This window comes from Crinia signifera, unplaced genomic scaffold (assembly GCF_055691185.1).
Source record: "Crinia signifera unplaced genomic scaffold, ASM5569118v1 HAP2_SCAFFOLD_83, whole genome shotgun sequence".
Lineage (NCBI taxonomy): Eukaryota > Metazoa > Chordata > Amphibia > Anura > Myobatrachidae > Crinia > Crinia signifera.
In genome coordinates, this window is record NW_028142741.1 from 125,011 (window position 1) to 143,361 (window position 18,351).

Below are 18,351 nucleotides of genomic sequence, written 5' to 3' on the forward strand. Positions count from 1 at the left end.
GGGAGGGTTTACTGGAAGTGCTGCTGTTCTGTACGAGAGTCCCAGTCTGTATCAGGGTCTGGCATTCTGTACACAAACCGTGCATAGTCCTGGTGTGTGATTGTGTCAGCACAATACCTTTCATACTACTGGCAAGCAGTGATGGTCCCTTTAAGACTGCGCTGCATTGCTTTTTTCACCCAGCCATTTAGCTTTTGGATAACTGCAGATGTAATAATTGTTTTCATTAGTTTTAAAGTTAGCTTAAAATGATGTTTGCTTTTCTCTGATTAGCTAACTTCTTATCTTCTATGCAATAGATTGGCTGCTGGTTCATCTGTCAGGGATCTCCTTGTGGAAACATGGCGAACTTGAGAAGCCTGAAGGTGAGTGGCTAGGGAAGAGGACCATGTGACCAGTACCGTGGGAGGTATATACAGAATGTGCTGCAGCTCCCACGGAAAAGCAAGTAGCCCCCTGCACCATTCACTCTTTCATCCAAGCTTCTGCCCAATGGCTGGCAGTGTGTGTGTGTGTGTGGGGGGGGGGGGAGTCTTCCTGCAGATTCCCTCCAGTGGCAGACTGGTGGTGACTGTATCATAGCAGGGTCAGCAGCATTGGTTATATCTGGGGCTCCCTCTCCCACGCTGCCTTTGTATACAGCTGGGCACCAGGACCCAGCCGTCGATATGCTTCCACAACAACCATCGATGATCACCAGCTGCACCAAGGGTGACCATCGATTGTTAACCATTAACCTGTTTGAAGTCTGTATAGCAGTGATTTTTTAACTCTGCACACCAAAGAAGAATTTAAAATTTACCAAGGTACACAATCAGACCCCCACCTGCAAAAACACATTGGCTCCCCACAGGATAAATAAACAAACCCATTGGTCCCCATATGAAAAATAATAATCACACAGTCCTCACAGGTATCAAATATAAATACATTGGCCCGCACATGAAAACTAATATCACATTGGTACCTACATAAAAAAAAAAATGATCATTGTTCCCCAATGTCTCCCATGGAACACAAAATGTAAACACATTGTGCCCCAGATGAAAACAATACAATCTGTGCTAGTCTCCTCTGCTTCCACAGAACAGACTTTCTACCAGGGGGGTGTGATATAGGTGAACGCAACTAAGCCCCTTGCGAGCTAGCTGCGTGCACGGTGGCTCTCTACGCATTCTAGTCACCCTCTATGGGGGTCGTGGACCCCCACGAGGGAAAATAGCCGACAGCCATCGGGAACCCGGCTTTCGGTGTTTTGACCCCGTCCGGCACCCCTACCAGGGTGTAGAGTTAAAAATGCCCTAATGTGAACACCATAACCGTCACTGCTTACCTGTCATTATGTTCTCCTAAGGAGCTAGTGTGGACAGTATAACCGCAGGACACCTGAGCAATTCCTCCTTTTAGCTCCCTGTGACTCGTCTTTAAATCTGATTCATGTCCTATGCAATCTCCAAGCAGCTTCTTAAGCAACGGGCCCTAGAACCCAGGACTGACACGGACATCAGTAGGGATGGCCATCGCTGCAATAGTGCAAACAGCCATTGATGGTGGCATACTATGCAATGGATGATGGTTTTACCTATCGATGATCATCTTTTTAGTTTGACTGATTGGCCTATGGGCCAATCAGAACCTTGGGCTTTACGGGTGTCGGGAGTAAACTATACTCCGTGTCCTGGCCCCTTGGGGAGAAAAAAAATGATTCAGTTATGCTTGCAATCAATGGAGGAAAATTTAGACGGCAAAAATGTAATTTCCTCCATAGTGCAGTAAACCAATCGGTAAGGTCCCTGTAAATTGGTAGCTGCATCCTCATGAATTATGCTTTAGGCCATGTATATATTGTTTTAATGTATTTATTGTATTCCTGTAATTCTTTCTACAATGAAAGTGCTGTTGTTCCAGGGCCTGGTCGGAATTGTCACTGGGGGAGCCTCGGGTCTTGGTCGGGCCACAGTGGAGCGGTTAGTTTGTCATCCTTGATTTACCAAGCACTGACGGGAGCAGCGTAGCGCAGTCTCTTGGAGAGAAATGTGCATTTGCTCCGACTGATGTAGGTATAAATAAACTAGAGATGTGCACCGAGCTCCAGGTCTTGAATTTGGAATAATGTTCTTGTTTTGGATTTATTTATTTTTAAAGAAAAAAGCTAAAATCAGGGCGGCTTCATATATCTGCCCAATGAAAGCGATCCAGCAACGTGATCTTATTCACTAACACTGCCAAGATCTCATTACAAATACAATGCTTAATGCATGGTCCCCGCAAGGACAGGGTGGTTTAAGCGTTGCATTTTGCGCTCGATGCAATTAGTCACTTGCAGCATTTAGTAAAGCTATATGCATTAAATAAGTAGCAAAGGACAGCTCTCCTGGTAAACGCTAGGAATGGTCATCGTTGCAATTTTTGTGTTTGTGGCTTCAAGAGGTTCATCTGAATAGTGTTAATTGAGCATGTATTTCCCAAGCCCCCGTAGAAGTAAGTTGGTGCTGGTAAGTCTGGCTCTTGTAACTGCCTTAATGCGACTTTTTCCATCATTTCAGTCCTGCAAAAGGATACGAAAGTTTTGGGGAAAAACGTAAGGTATATTAACTCCATTTTATAAGTTTGTTTATGCTGTAAACAGTGTCAAAACTATTATTTATTCGGGTAGTTATAGCTTTGGACGAATATTCCTATATGTATGCAGATAATGCACTATGGGGCAGATTTATTAAGCTCGGTGAAGTGATAATATGGCTGGTACTTTATCACCGGCCAATCATCTTTTAATTGTGAAGTTACAGGCTTAGTTTGAAAAATGACAGGTAGGAGCTGATTGGCCGGTGATCAAGACCAGACACTTTAGCACTTCCCCAAGCTTAATAAATCTACCCCTATATCAGAGCCGGCCTTATCCAATTTGGTGCCCTAGGCAAAAAATTTTTTGATGCCCCCTAGCAGATGATACCACCACAAAATTTAGTGTTTACACACAAAAAATAACATGCTGGTTTATGACATTTTTATTGTTAAAGAAACAGGTGCTAAACGCAATATATATATATATTAGTGTAGGTATCAAGATCAAGTCCCCAGACTCAAGACTCACAGTTACACTGGCTGGCTGGAAGAATCACAGGGGCAAGGCACAGGCGCTGATGATGGTGGCGTTTCACCTGCCACCATACACTCCATTTGCTGCTGCGTGGCTCACTGTCGCTGTCCCTCCTCCACTACTCCCAGCACGCGCCGCGGCGGCTGGAGGAGGTGGGACAGAGTGTGGGATGTGAGGGCGAGCACTGAGCCGCCTGCGTCACCGCGTGTGTCACGTGGGGGTGCGCCGCGGCTGGCCGGGCCGATGTGAAAACATTAAGCTGCGCCCGACATCATTGCGAGGGCAGCGGGCGGCGGGCAGCGGACGGGGGGGGGCGGCTGCTGCGGCGCGTGAGCCACTACCGTACAGTACGAGTGTGACCTGCGGTATGTCTCCCAGCCCCAGCTTAACGCAATGCTGCCCCTAGGCATAGGCTGCTGCCCTAGGCAATTGCCTAGCCTGCCTATGCCTAGGGCCGGCCCTGCCCTATATACTTATGTTCTGTGACTAGCTGACTATATTAACGATTAACTTCCTTTAGAACAGATGTGACCTGACACTTGCATAATCTAAAATCTCAATCACTTGTTTGCTGATATTGCTATTAGGCCAAGTAATTCCCAGAATGGACTGCCAGCCTTCCAAAAAATGGTCCCCAACCCAGGAACTATCTCCAACTGGCCATTAACCCCTACACATACCATTTTGTTTCTTAGAATTGCAAGGACATCTCAATGAGATGTTGCCAACTCCATTGACATATATTATTTGTCTCAAAAAGCACTGTTCTGAAAGTTATAAAGATATGACCATATATGTATTTTATCCATATTAGGAAATATCATGATATAATTATGGGGAGGTTAATATTAAAATGTTATGCCTTTTTATATATTCAAGTTCTGGGGACAATGCATCAGGTATTCTGTCTTTGATACTTGCCCAGAGAGTGTCCTTTTTGCTGTCTAATGTGGGTGAGGTTTTTTTATTCAATAAAAATACTTCTTTAAGAATCGGACTCCTGATATTTCTTGCATCATGATTGCGACAAAATAGAAGGAAATTCATTCCATACCCATTAACTTGAGCTGTGGGTCAGTAATTTAGGTGTATTATCACACTATTAACTGGACAAAAAAGTCCTACTTAGCAAACGGGCTTCGGCCTCTCCCTTCCTAGAAACTGTTAAGTCTAGGCTTATGCAACTTTTATTTTGATTAAAATCTTACAAGTTTTTGAAACCACCTGATGGTTTTTGTACTGTCACATTACTTTCAATTTTGATTACATGGGATGATCGTACTAAGGGTCATCAGTTTATTACGATTTTGTATAGTCTTAAGCAGGGCTATGTTTCAGCAGGCTCCAGCAGGAACTGAGGCCCTTATTCTAGTTCACTCTTTCTGACAAAATATTTCTTAGATGGACAAACCATGTGCACTGCAGGTGAGGCAGGTATAAAACCCCACCCAAATCTAATTATCTCTGCACAAGTAACACCTGCCCACCTGCAGTGCACATGGTTTTGTCCATCTAAGAAATATTTTGTCAGAAAGAGTGAACTAGAATAAGGGCCTCAGTTCCTGCTGGAGCCTGCTGAAAAATAGCCCTGGTCTTAAGGCCTATATGCAATTTGGGTCCGATTTCATCCAATTCTGGCAGTCCCGTGTGCAGTGGAGGTGGAGATACGTACTTGCATTCCTGCCGCCAGGTCTGCCCCTCTCTTCGCGGCAGGAAACTGGGATCTCGTGATAAATCTCTTGTAGTAGTACCGCAGGCTCCCAGCTGCTCAAGGGGAATTCAGTGCGAGTTCCCCCACAGAAGTCGAGTAGGGTATGGGACCCTTAAGGTTTACAAGGATAAGTGTTTTAGGAGTCTTTTTCTTGCTATTCTCCCCCCATCATGGCCTATGTTATTCTATTGGGGTATTTCAATTAATGTTTTGTATGTTTCCTAATGTTTTCATTGTGATTTTTAACTATTGATAATGAACAGTCTATGAAAAAACTAACAAACAGTCCCTTTATAATCCGAGGAAAGTGCCTAAATCTTCCAACCACTGCACCCCTTCACCCGGCCGAACGCTAACCCCCCCCCCCCCCCCCCTTGCACACTTCCTATCAGGATATTCCAGCAGTTGGGATTCAGACACCGGCTGTTAGCTGGAACGCTGGCATCGGGATTCTGACTGCCAGTATCCCACCCACCGTGATATTAATCATCTCTCAAATCCGAGAAGCAGTGAAACCAGTGCTAGTTTATATACATTGGGCTTTATATGGTAAAGAAAAGGCATATATGTGAGAAGGTATAAATGCAAGCACGATCTAGACCACGTGTATTGGTATTTCTTCCTCGATTCCATATGAGACTGTCCAAACAGTCCGTGCAGCAAACAAATTTGGGTACTTATGTAGTATCTGGGTGCCCGATTTTTTGATTGAATGCCTTAAGTTAAGGCATCAAAGGATTTTTATGGTCTGCAGAGTACTGGCGCAAGGGTGTTTGAGCTGATATGTTTAAAAAGAATCTGGACCCGTGAAGGGAATATAATGACCAGAAAATTTTATTGTACACACAATTAAAAACAATTTAAAAAACAATAAAAAGTGCAAGTGCCAATTTTTTACAAAAGTGCAAATGCAATACATATACAGTGAATGTATACACAAAAAACGGGGACAGATAGGGTATGGATCTCACCATACCACGTCTGAAGAAGGAGTTATCTCCGAAACATGTTACGCGGGATGCTAATACAGTGACGGGAGACTTTCCATCTGATACCTGGTATTGATCAAGCCTGTGCGGTGGTGCACCCAGCTGCTTCCCCGGGGCCACCAACTGCTAAGCACCAAGCCCACCGCACCACCTTTGTTTGGTGAGATCCATACCCTATCTGTCCCCGTTTTTTGTGTATACATTCACTGTATATGTATTGCATTTGCACTTTTGTAAAAAATTGGCACTTGCACTTTTTATTGTTTTTTAAATTGTTTTTAATTGTGTGTACAATAAAATTTTCTGGTCATTATATTCCCTTCACGGGTCCAGATTCTTTTTAAACATATCAGCTCAAACACCCTTGCGCCAGTACTCTGCAGACCATAAAAATCCTTTGCTGCATTACATAAGAGTCAGTGTTGCTCTTAAATTTTTGGTCAGCAGAGGGCAGCAGAGTGAGAGAGTTCAAATAGTGCGCAAGCAGTATCATCCAAAACCCACTTGAATATTAAGTTAAGGCATACAATCAGATGCGATGACCCGATTTTTCCATAGGATTCAATGTTAAAATTAACTGAGTCCATTTTAACATGGAATTCAATGGGGAAAAAGGGGTCCTTTTCATACCCCTACTATCCAAGTGGGCATGGAGTTGGATACAAACCTGTGGCGAGCGTAGCGAGGCGAGCGGACGGTATTCTGTGTCCCCTCGCGGGGCTCGCCACACTTCGGGCTCGGTGGCTCGCTACGCTCGCCACAGGTTTATATCCAACTCCATGCCCACTTGGATAGTAGGGGTATGAAAAGGACCCCTTTTCCCATTGAATTCCATGTTAAAATGGACTCATTCCATTTTAACATTGATTCCTATGGAAAAATCGGGTCATCGCATCGCATCTGATTGTATGCCTTAACTTAATCCGATTTGGTCGCATGCGATCCAATCCGATTTCTAAATCTGGCGCCCAGATACTACATAAGTACCCAAATTTGTAGATGAATGGGAAAGATCCACTGGTATTCAGAATGTTCCTAGGTGAATGGCAAAGTCCATTTCAGTAACAGGAGTCCAGGTACAATGTTAATGCATTACTCTGGGCTATGGTGACTCAGCTTCCTCAGGAGAAAGTCCCAATTAAACACTACCTGTCTGATTTTTATTTTTCAGCCCAAATAATCCCGCTTACCTCTCCTTAGTGGAAAATCACTTTTTTCTCTCTGCAAGATGCTGATACAGGGTCAGGTTGAGAAAGGGCAGAGCAGCCCAGACCATCCAGTTCTGCACATTTACAGGGCTACAGTGGCCGATGACCATTCAGACAGTTTGACAGGTCCCCAACTTGTCTCTCTACACTCCTGTCTGTCACATCCAATCAGCAGCTGTTCCCATTTTAATGGGCCACTGGTTGCCTAAGACGGCCATTGTCTCACATAGCAGACATTGACTGGATCAGTCAGAAGACAACTTTATAGACCCAAACTCTGAGATCTGACTCCACTAAGATGATGTTTTGTTTCATTCCCAATTCCGAGTCTGGAAGGACAACGTGCCGGCACTCGGATCTGCTCCGGAAGTCCTGAGTTCGGGTGGGTTTGGTTCCAGGAAATCAAACCTGCTCATCTGTAATATAGATATGTCTCACCTAAGGTGTACTTGTGAAGCTGGTGGCCATACTGTATTAAATCTTTTAAAGGACCATGTTTGACTTTAACAACAAACAAAGTTTGCCTGCTTCCACTTTTAAATAAAAACATGCAACCTCTTTTTATACATAAATGTTTTTAATATTTTTTATTTTTTTTGCGTCAATATTAATCTGTTGTGTGATTTGCTTTCTGCCGGTAATTGAATGTAGGTGACCTCAGAGTCCGATGTGACAAATGCGTTGGAGGTGGCCCGTTCCAAGTTTGGAGGAGCGAATATTGTGGTGAACTGCGCTGGGATTGCCGTAGCTATAAAAACCTACAACAAAAGCAAACAGAGGCCACACAGTTTGGAAGATTTCCAGAGGGTCATAAATGTAGGTTTAAACGATATTAGAACTTGATTTTCTATTTTCTCTGTTTGTATAAGCTATTGTATTAAAACCTGTATTTTGGAAGAATTTCTACAGTTTTCAATCATTTTGAGTGTGAACAAATAATGGGCCTGATTCAGACCCGATCGCAGGGCGGCCGATTATCGGACCACTGCACATGGTATGCGGTTAACATGCGCAAGGTCCCCCTGTGAATGAATACAGTCTGTATCAAGGCCAATATACGCTGCAGCATCAAACATCAACTTGGATAATTTAGCGATTAAATTACATTAGTACTTGTTTTTGGTGGTAAGATAAAAGGGGATGCGGTCAATATGCCGGCGGTCGAAATATCGACGCTGCAATGCCGGCACTTTGTCCACGACCCCCATAGAGGGAGAATAAAATAGTGTGCCGAGCCTTGTCGGCATTGCTGCGTCGGTATTCCGACCGCCGGCATATCATACCGGACCCGATAAACGGTGTTGAGTTATATTTTATTTGCTGTTCTCTTAGGTGAACATTGCCGGAACTTTTAATGTTATTCGTCTAGCGACAGCAGAGATGGTGAAGAATGAGCCAGATGTTGATGGACAGAAAGGAGTCATCATTAATACAGCCAGCATCGCTGCCTTTGATGGACAGGTCAGGCGCTTCTTTTTATGTAATGACCTAAAATTTTGGAGTATGAGAAAGATGTATTGTGTCATCAGTATGTATTTGTGTGTTGTATACATTCCTCCTACAGTAAATGGAGGGTCTGTCTCTGAGTTGACCTAGAGCGGTGGCAATTCCAGCTAGAAGAAATCCATGCGACTATCCCCCTGAATTCAGCGACCATGACATCTCTGCAGCCTTCAGCTTGTGACAGCGGCATCATTACATTCCTTTGCATCTGCCCCAACCCATTCCTTCATGTGGGAGATCCTCCTGAAACCTCTAAATAGGCTGCAGCTTTGTATACATGGTCAGGGGACACTTATACTAGTTGCAGACACCTCACTACCAACCAGTGATGCCCATTCATCCTTATATCAGGAGATACCGGTGCTTATGATTCCAGTTGCTTGTAATCGCTTTCGGTTGTGTACATAGGGGTAAGGTCGACACATGAAATAGGTAGACCTGGGTCGGAAAGTCAATACAATTGGTACATTTGGTCGACAGTCAAAAGGTCGACATGAGTTTTTCACGTTTTTTTTGTTTTGTTCCGCAATTCGGCGTAAGTCTACATGAACCCCATATCAGTGTACCGCGTCCCTTCACATGGCTCGCTGCACTTGCCATGCTTCGGATCCTATTATATTCCCCTTCCACGCCCTAGTGGATGGTCGGGTATGAAATACCGCCTGTCGGCACAAGTCGGCTAAAAAAAAAAGTGAAAAACTCATGTAGACTCTCCCATTGTCGACCTAATGCTTGCGTAGACCTAAGACCTGTCAACTGTTAGTGGACGACCTAATGTATGTTGACCTTTTATAGTGTCAACCTAGCGGCTGTATCCCGTACACAGATGCGGACTCTTTAACCTTTTACATCTGCAAACTATTCCTTGTGCAGATTGTGATAGTGATTTGTGTGCACATGCGTACACAGCTGCAATGTATTTATTTTTTGTGGACTTTGGACTTGCTAATCATGTCAAGTGAAGTGAGGCAAACGCTCACATCACATCCACCAGCGCCATGGCAACTGCATACATATACTCAGCTTTGGTGCAAAAACATAGGGCCTAATTCAGACCTGGTCGCTCATCTGCAAAGTTGCAGATGACTGCAACTAGATAGCCGCCGCCGAGACAGACAGAAAACCTGCGCAAATCTGTGAGTTCCAGTCTGTGTACATGTGAGTAAGTCTGACCCTTCTACAGTTCTGCGACAGGCAGACCGAAGCACGCACTGGCGTCACACATCCTCCCTTAAAACGCCTGGGCAGGCCTGCATTTTTCTTTTTGGACACTCGGTTAAAAAAAAAAATTCGGTTACCACCCCCCAAACGCCAGCTTCCTGTCAATCCAGTTTGCTATTTGCGCATGCGCACTACGATTTGTGCACGTGAATGTCATTCCATGATCAAACGGATTGCAAATTCGCACAACAGCGATCAACTTTGAATCAGGCCCATAAACTTCCGAAATGAGTGTCTGATCATGAAGAGTGGACGCGCCAATAGAGACACTGGAGGCGTGTTTCTCTATGTACATGATCTCATCTGATTATGGAAACTGGCTTGACACGCCTTTCTGCTTGCCGACATTCCCTGTTTCCTACCTTAAACAATGCCTTCCTGTCAATAACTGCGCTGAAATTCTCAGCGAGAGCGGCATAGCAACTCTACCGCGGTGCATGTACAGTCTACCATTAATTGCTCAGTCTTGTGGACATTGACCATGTATTCAAGCTGGAATTGGGCCCTGTGTGTATTGTGTTTTCTCCTTTGGACTCTTTAGCAAACAAAGCACTTTTTTTTTTTTTTTTCAAATGGACAAAACCATGCTGCACTGTAGGTGGGGCAGATGTAACGTGGGAACCAACCCCCAGTGCTGTGAGGCAGTAATACTAACCATTACATCGTCCATGCTGCTGTTTTTGTTCCTACACAATTGTTAAGTTCTGGGTAGCACAGTAATCTGTCCCTCTCCCCCTCTAATTCTTGTGTTCAGCTAAGAACATGTAAGACATGGGTCTTCAACCTGTGGCCCCCCAGATGTTGTGAAACTACATGTTCCAACATGCATTGCCACATTTTTTTCCTATGAGAGCATACCAAAACTGTCAGTGCATGCTGGGACATGTAGTTCTACAACATCTGGAGGGCCACAGGTTGAACACATGTGATGTAAGATAAATGTGTAACTGGTGATTGCACAAGGAAGCAGGTGGAGATCCTGAGGTCCAACGGCACCGTGCTCCTCTCTGGTGTAGTGTGATTCCCCAGCATGGTTTATTTTATATGTATATGAAATTGCCTACTTCTGGTTATTTGTAATGTGTCACATGAGCTTTGCTGTATTGGTCACATTGTGTACTGTTGCAGGTTGGACAGGCGGCCTACTCTGCCTCCAAAGGGGGAATTGTAGGAATGACCCTCCCTATCGCTCGAGATCTGGCTCCACTTGGCATCAGAGTCGTGACAATCGCTCCTGGTACTTTCCTTTTTATATCTGTTTTACTTGCATAAATGTGACCTGCTAGGGCAGGGAAGGGAAACCATTGGCCTTCAACTGTTGTTAAACTACACATACAAGTATGCCGTGCAACTATTGAGCATTGTCAAAAAGCAAAACTGTAGCAGAGCATGCTGGGATGTTTACTTCAGCAACAACTGGGAGCCAAAGGTTCCCCATCCTTGCACTAGGGAACCATTTGTTTATACTACCTGATGCCTACACATAGTGAAGGCAGCCATTTTGTGTCCAGCACTAATGTTCTTGGGAATGATGCCTAGTCATACATCTATGACCAGCCCTACATGGATAGTAGTTGGGGGACTCTTCATTGAGGTCATTTATTGCTGGCAATAAAGTTACGTTTGCCAGGCATCCTTGTGATTCCCCCCCCTAAACTTATTCATATGGGACACCTGTAGTAAAGAAAGAGGGTCCCAATTATACAGATATAAGTAGTTTACATAAAGTGTCAGCAGCCATTTTATTTCTTAAGCAACTCTTTATGCAATTGCAGCCAGGAAATTCACTACAAACTATAAATTCTGATTAGAGTTTTTGTGAAATAGAATGCATTACCACACAAAATGGCTGCCTATGTTGTGTCTGTGACTGATGCTCTCTGTGAGACTGTTACAGCTGAGGAAGCCTGATACAGATGTGTTTGCAGTGCTAACAAAGCAGCAGCAAACTGTGAGGCAGCCGCCTACAAGCGAACAAATGTCCACCAAAGCCATCACAACATGCTCGGCAACTGAGTGCGAGTGGTCCCATTGTGCCTTCATGGCTGTTCAAGAATATACATGGGAGTTGTGATGTCGCCATTTTTTGTATGCATATAAGATCGCCTTCTTTTTGCAGACACTCCCCGCTATCTCCGTGACTGAGTTTTCACTGCGAGCAGCATTGCAAGTTTACCTTGGTGCCGTGTGCTGTCTCCCTGTTGTACACTTCCTCCTTAGTCAATACTAGATATGAGTGACTTTTTTCGTTGTGCTGTTCTTACTCTAGGAAAGGTTTAAATTATTAATAATGACCCTTTTTTCTTGTGAGGCGTTATGGAGTCTGGTCCCCCCCGCTAAAGCCCCATACACACTGGGTGATTTTGAGTTTAAAGCAGCTCAGTTTGTTGTACCAGCTGCTTTCCGCTCCAAAGCGGCCTAGTGTGTACGGGAGAGTGGTGATGCGCGCTCTGGCATCATCGCCAGCCGCGCCACTCATCTGCTGGTATTACCAGCAGATGAGACAGGGTGGACATCTTTCAATAGCGTCCGACTATGGAAAGCTGTCCACGCCCTGGAGAAATCACTGGGCAGGGGGAAATCGCTTGGTGTGTATGCACTTTGCTTGAACACCGTTGGCTTATTTAGTACCTTCAATTTTTATATTTAAACATCTGTTCTCAAGTATGAATATTGCAAAAACCTAGACAGCTAGTGAGCCTTGGGGACCAATATTGGAAAACACTTTTTTTTTTTTTTGTGTAAGATTTTTCTGTGCTCCGGAACACTGCAAAATGTCACCGAATATTCTGTCTTTCCAGGCTTGTTCGCAACCCCTCTCCTCCTTGGGCTCCCTGAGAAGGCAAGAGAATTCCTGGCCAAGCAAGTACCTTTCCCCAGCCGACTGGGCCACCCTGAAGAGTATGCCCACCTGGTACAAACCATTGTAGAAAACCCCATGTTGAATGCAGAAGTCATTCGTCTGGACGGTGCCCTTCGTATGCAGCCTTAAGAAAGTTAGAATCTTACGGGGAACCACCAAACCTTCCGTCCACGTCTTAAAGCATTGCTACCGGGTTACACAAGGAGTTGTAAGGCTATTGTGGCATTGATGCCAGGAATGTACCCAGAAATCTATCACTAGATTATTCTAGAAGATGTGGAAGGCCAGCCAGATTTTCTGGAACTGTGATTTTGACCTAATTCTGTTTATGCGGTTTGTAGGATAAAATTAGTTTTCTGATTATCGGATGCTTCTGCTCTTTGATTCATTTTGTTCTTCTCATTGAACATAACAAGTGTTCATTTAGTGTGGGTGGAAATGCATAAGGAACGTCATGTGATACATAACACCAATGGAAACAAATAAACTATGGAAATACATCAGATAACAAAGGTGCATTTTTTTTTTTCTTTTTAACAATTTTATTTACAGTTTCTTATATAGCGCACACATATTCGGCAGCGCTTTTACAGAGAATATTTGAACAATCACATCAGTCCCTGCCCCAGTGGAGCTTACAATCTATATTCCCTACCACATGTACGCACACATACAGACATTCTAGGGTTAAGGGATTGTGGTAGGAAACCGGATTACCCAGAAGAAACCCACACAGGTGCGGGAGAATATACAAACACCGCACAGTTAGAGCCATGGTTGGAATTGAACCCATGACCTCAGTGCTGTGAGGCAGTAATGCTAACCATTACACCCATCCATACTGCCCACTTTGCAATATTAACATGGCTGTGGAATCATGTTACCATGGGCTAACAGAGTGGGGTGGCTGAGGTAGGGGGTGTTTAATGGGTAGCAGGGAGTGTGTGATGGGGGGCAGAGAGTGCAGTGGTTGGGGCAGGGTCTGTGTGATTGGGAGAGGGGGGCATGCAATGAGACACAATTGCATATGAAAAATCTCATCGAGGGTAATCTAACTGACTATGGAACTGGAGAAATGTTCTAATACCCAGAATACCAATGATTCCCTCAAATTTACCGTTTAATTTTAAACAAGTCCAGTTCCTGATACGTTTGCTTTGCCATGACCATAAATAAAGCACAAGATCAAACACCTAATGTAGCTGGCGTTGATCTAAGTGGGCAATGTTCTTCCCAGGACAACTTCTTGTGGCCCTTTCCCGTGTTACATAAAAATATATATATATATCTTTTTGTATTCATGTCCAGAGGAAAAATTACAAATGTGGTCGATTTAAAGAAATATATTATAAGGCACTAATTTTTTTTTTTTTTATGTAAAAACATCACTGTTACTAGAAATAATGTACCTGTGCAAAGCAGAAGGGTGGCTCACTAGTAAGGAATAAGAACAAGGCTTTCCCTTTAGTGTAGAAACAAGTCTGCAGGTGACCACTAGGTGCCGCTAATGCCTAGCAATGCTTTGTAATCAAAATTGGGCCAAATTCACTAAGGTAGCATTAGAACAAGAAAATATAAACGTATCTACAGTAATTCAAGAATATACTGTTTTTATTATAGGCTGTATTGTTTATAAAGTAGAAAACCATTTTCAAGAAAGCCCTTTTTTTTTTTATTATGAAAAATTTATAGTGAAAGCATACCTCCCAACATTTTGATTTTAGAAGTCTGGATGCTCGCATGGCTGAAAAAGGGGTGTGCCCTATGTCACAGGGGGCACGGCCTTACAGGGATACCGTCACTACAGGAGCATGGCCAGCTCTGTGTAAGCTGTCTCTGTCTCATGCAGTGCGGTCCTTTTGCCTGCCGGTGCGGTCCTTTTGCATGGGATTTATCGCATGCGATCCCACAGATTGCTTCTGCAGCAGGGACGACTGCTGTCAATCACATTCAATTTGGATGCTTTTCATGCGTTTGATCGCTGCAATCGCATGCAAAGAGCCCAAATTGCATGTCAATAATCCTATAGTATGGGGACCTGACCCCTCCCTTCTATAAAGGCCCCATATACTTGTGTACCATATCTACGGCTCAAGTCGCATGTGATTTCCCTTGAACTCCCCCGGCAGCTTCTTGGAAGTTCTTTAATGCAATTTTGTAGTTGATGTGCTATTGTCACATGCAATTTATCGCAATGCATTCACATTGCCATACATCTGATGCGCTGGACTACAGGGTGCTAGCTGGTTGACAAATCATAGCTGTAAGTGCCCAAACACACCCCGTCCTCCTGGCTGCACACTAAACTGCCCACATACTCTCAGAATGTGGGCAGACGGGATTGAAATGCCGGCATCCTAATTGATGTTGGAATTCTGGCATCGGTCTTCTGACTGTTGGCATCCCATTGAAAGATGAGAGCATGATGGTCTGGTCTGCAACAGACATCAGATGGGACACCAGTTCAGTACACAAATAGCGTACTGGACCGATGGCGTGTATGCGCATAAAGGCTGAATGTATTATACTTTTATGGTAGTGACCACCATACTTTTTGAGGCTTCAGCTGTCATGGTTCCATGATTGTATTCCCCCCCCACTGCCCATTACGCCAACCATTACTCTCCCCCCCCCCCTGATTATTACAAGGCAATACTATAATCTCCAAAAAATCACTTTAAAAACAAAAACCTAATGGGCTAATATTTTTCCAAATATGCTGATATTTGTTTAATTAAACCAAGCATACCTCCAAACATTTTCAATGTAGAAATCACACGGCTCAGGAAAATGGGTGTGGGCCTATGCCATAGGGGGATCCACATTTTACATCACTACGAGTGCATGGCCAGCACTGTCATGCTGGTCATGCCCCCAGCCCCTCTGCCTCTCTAAATAGATGCTGGACGGTCCTGCGATAAGCGAGACAGTTGGGGGGGAATGAATTATATTAAAGCTATTTAATCTTTATTTAGTATAATTTTATGTACATTTTTCATATTTGTCAATAAAATGAATACGGTTAAATATCTATAGTGTACATAATTTGGTCATTAAAAATATATCTACAAATGTGCCCTAGACATTAGATAAGAGGTGGGCAGAGCCTGGCAGCTGCTGGAAGGTTAGTTTCCAACAGGTAATGGCAGGCCCTCAGGGGCTACTGTACTGCCAGAACTTCCAGACCAGCAGCCACAATGGCCGCTCTTGAATGGCTATTGGTCTGCGGCCTCCTCTTGGCTCACGACTGGTTCCATATGTAAAATGCCACCAATGCTGTCTCTGCCTGGCTGACATTTGATGCTCCAACTGCAATAAGATGGTGGCGGGGACCCTGCCTAAATTGTCTATCCCAGGTTCCCCAATTTCTGGTGGCAGGCTCCTCTGAAGCGGTCACAGCCGATGCCCTGCTGCATGGCATTTATGTGTTTTCTCCACAATTGTAAAAGATCGCAGGCTACAACCCTTCCCTCATTCAGTCCAGAGGAAGAGTACCGATACTTGGTAATGTGACTGGATAGAGCTACACCTCCAGTCCCCTACAAGACAATAGGCCCATCATGATGGTATGATGATGACACACATCCAGCTGGTCACATGGTTGTTAATAAGTCAAAAGTGTACAAAATTGTATTTCTACTTTCTTCACAACATTTTTCTATTATTATTCAAGGAGACATTGTGGTATATAGTAATCACTGTAGGCCCATGTAGCCTTATATCCAGCACAGCATGCAGGGGAGTGGCAAGGGGCGATACTGGTGGAGCATGAGCTCCAGTTGCCAAAAACTTCAGAGGCTGCGCTGCAGGCTGCTGCCAGGACCATTACCCACAGTGCAGCTACCTTGGCCCAGCCAGTGCTGGGCTCTTCCCTGATACAGCCCTGGTTGAGCACACACCAACGATCATGTCACCACACATAGGGGGTATTCTGGTTGATTCCATCAGATGCAAATTCGCACCCTTGCTAGTCAACTAAACCCTGCCTTGAGAATGGTGGTATGCTGGCCCACCATTTGCAAGGCACATTAGTTTGCACTGGCTGCGAATGGACGTTTTACATAAACATTCATTTGCAGCCTGTGAGGTAATACCCAAATCATTCGATGGTCAGTGACCATCGAATGAGGTGGAACATGCACGCATATCTAAGGTTGCTCTGAGCAACCTTACATATGCGTGCATGTTCAGAAGGCAGTGGGCGGGCTGCTGACATCTGGTGATATTAGCTGCCCGCCCCCACGTGATCGGCCCATTAGCATGAGAATGCCCATGAAACGCTGGACGCTCCCATATGCTAATGGGACGCACCACGGTACTGACTCATTTGCTGGTATAAACAATACAGGCCTGATTCAGGACCTTGGAGAGTGCCCTGCATTTGTTCCTGAGCCCTCAATAACAAGGACTACAGCATCTAGACCACTAGGGACACAGCCGATATAGGGGCAGATGTATCGGGTGCCGGACGGGGTCCCCGACAGGCATTTTTTATCCGACGTCGGGATCCCAACTGTCAAAACACCGACAGCCGGGTTCCCGACGGCCGTCGGCTATTTTCCCTCGTGGGGGTCCACGCGAGCCACTGTGCCCGCAGCGAGCCCGCAAGGGGCTTTGTTGCGCTTGCCATGCTGTCTGGGTACGGCCAGTCGGGATCCCGACATTGGGCTAATGACTGTCATGATCCCGACTGTCAGAGCCCTGTACCACACCCGATGTATTAAGTCTGGAGAAGAGATAAACTGGAGGTAGAGTGAAAGGAAATAAAGCACCAGCCAATTAACTGTGTTTGAAAATGACAGTTGGGAGATGATTGGCCGTTGCGTTATCTCCAGTTTATCTCCAGTATATCTGTTCTCCGGGCTTAATACATCTGCCCCATAGTTAACTAGTTACCGATATCATTTTGTGACATCACACGCGGACGTTGAACATGCAGGTTGTTAGCTTCATAGCCAAAATTGACCTGCATGTTCTGACGACGAGCTGGGTGATTAACGTTAACGATGCGTGGGAAGTGCGCATGGTTAATGATATTGGGTGTACACACTAGATATTTTATTCTTCTGAGTAATATCTTTTAAAAGGTTGTTTAGTGTATATGGGGTTTAAGGGGCCCATGTCCCCATGTACTGTGATGATATCGGCCGAATTTGCTATATGATTATTGATTACATCGCATGGATGTAAACAATAAACCAAAGCGAACATCGCTTCAGGTCCACTGACAAATATAAAATATAACCATGCAGCTAGATAAAACAGAAAGCTAATAAGTATTCATAAAATGACATTCATCTCGTATTTGAAAAACCATACAGAAATTCACATAGGTTAATCTTAAATGGTTCTCAACTCCTTTGGTATTCAAACAAAGGGGGTTATTTTGGTTCAATCTTTCTGACAAAATTCCTTCTTAGATGGACAAAACCATGTGCACTGCAGGGGGGCAGATGTAAAATGTGCAGAGAGAATTAGATTCGGGTGAGTTATTTTGTTTCTGTGCAGGGAAAATACTGACTGCTTTATTTTTACGCTGCAATATAGATCTCCCTTTGTAGTAAAACCCCACCCAAATCTAATTCTCTCTGCACAAGTTACATCTGCCCCACCTGCAGTGCACATGGGTTTGTCCATCTAAGAAGGAATTTGTCAGAAAGAGTGAACCAAAATAACCCCCAAAGGGACATCAATAACACAGATGTGATTGTATAGCAGTGCTGCTCAAACACCAAGCAACTTTCCATCGCTAGGGG

At 44.4% G+C, this 18,351-nt stretch overlaps 1 pseudogene; it reads left to right on the forward strand.

Moving 5' to 3' along the window:
* The first annotated feature begins 126 nt into the window (after positions 1–126).
* LOC146056585 (3-hydroxyacyl-CoA dehydrogenase type-2-like) lies at positions 127–12,960 on the forward strand (annotated as a pseudogene).
* The last annotated feature ends 5,391 nt before the right edge of the window (positions 12,961–18,351 follow it).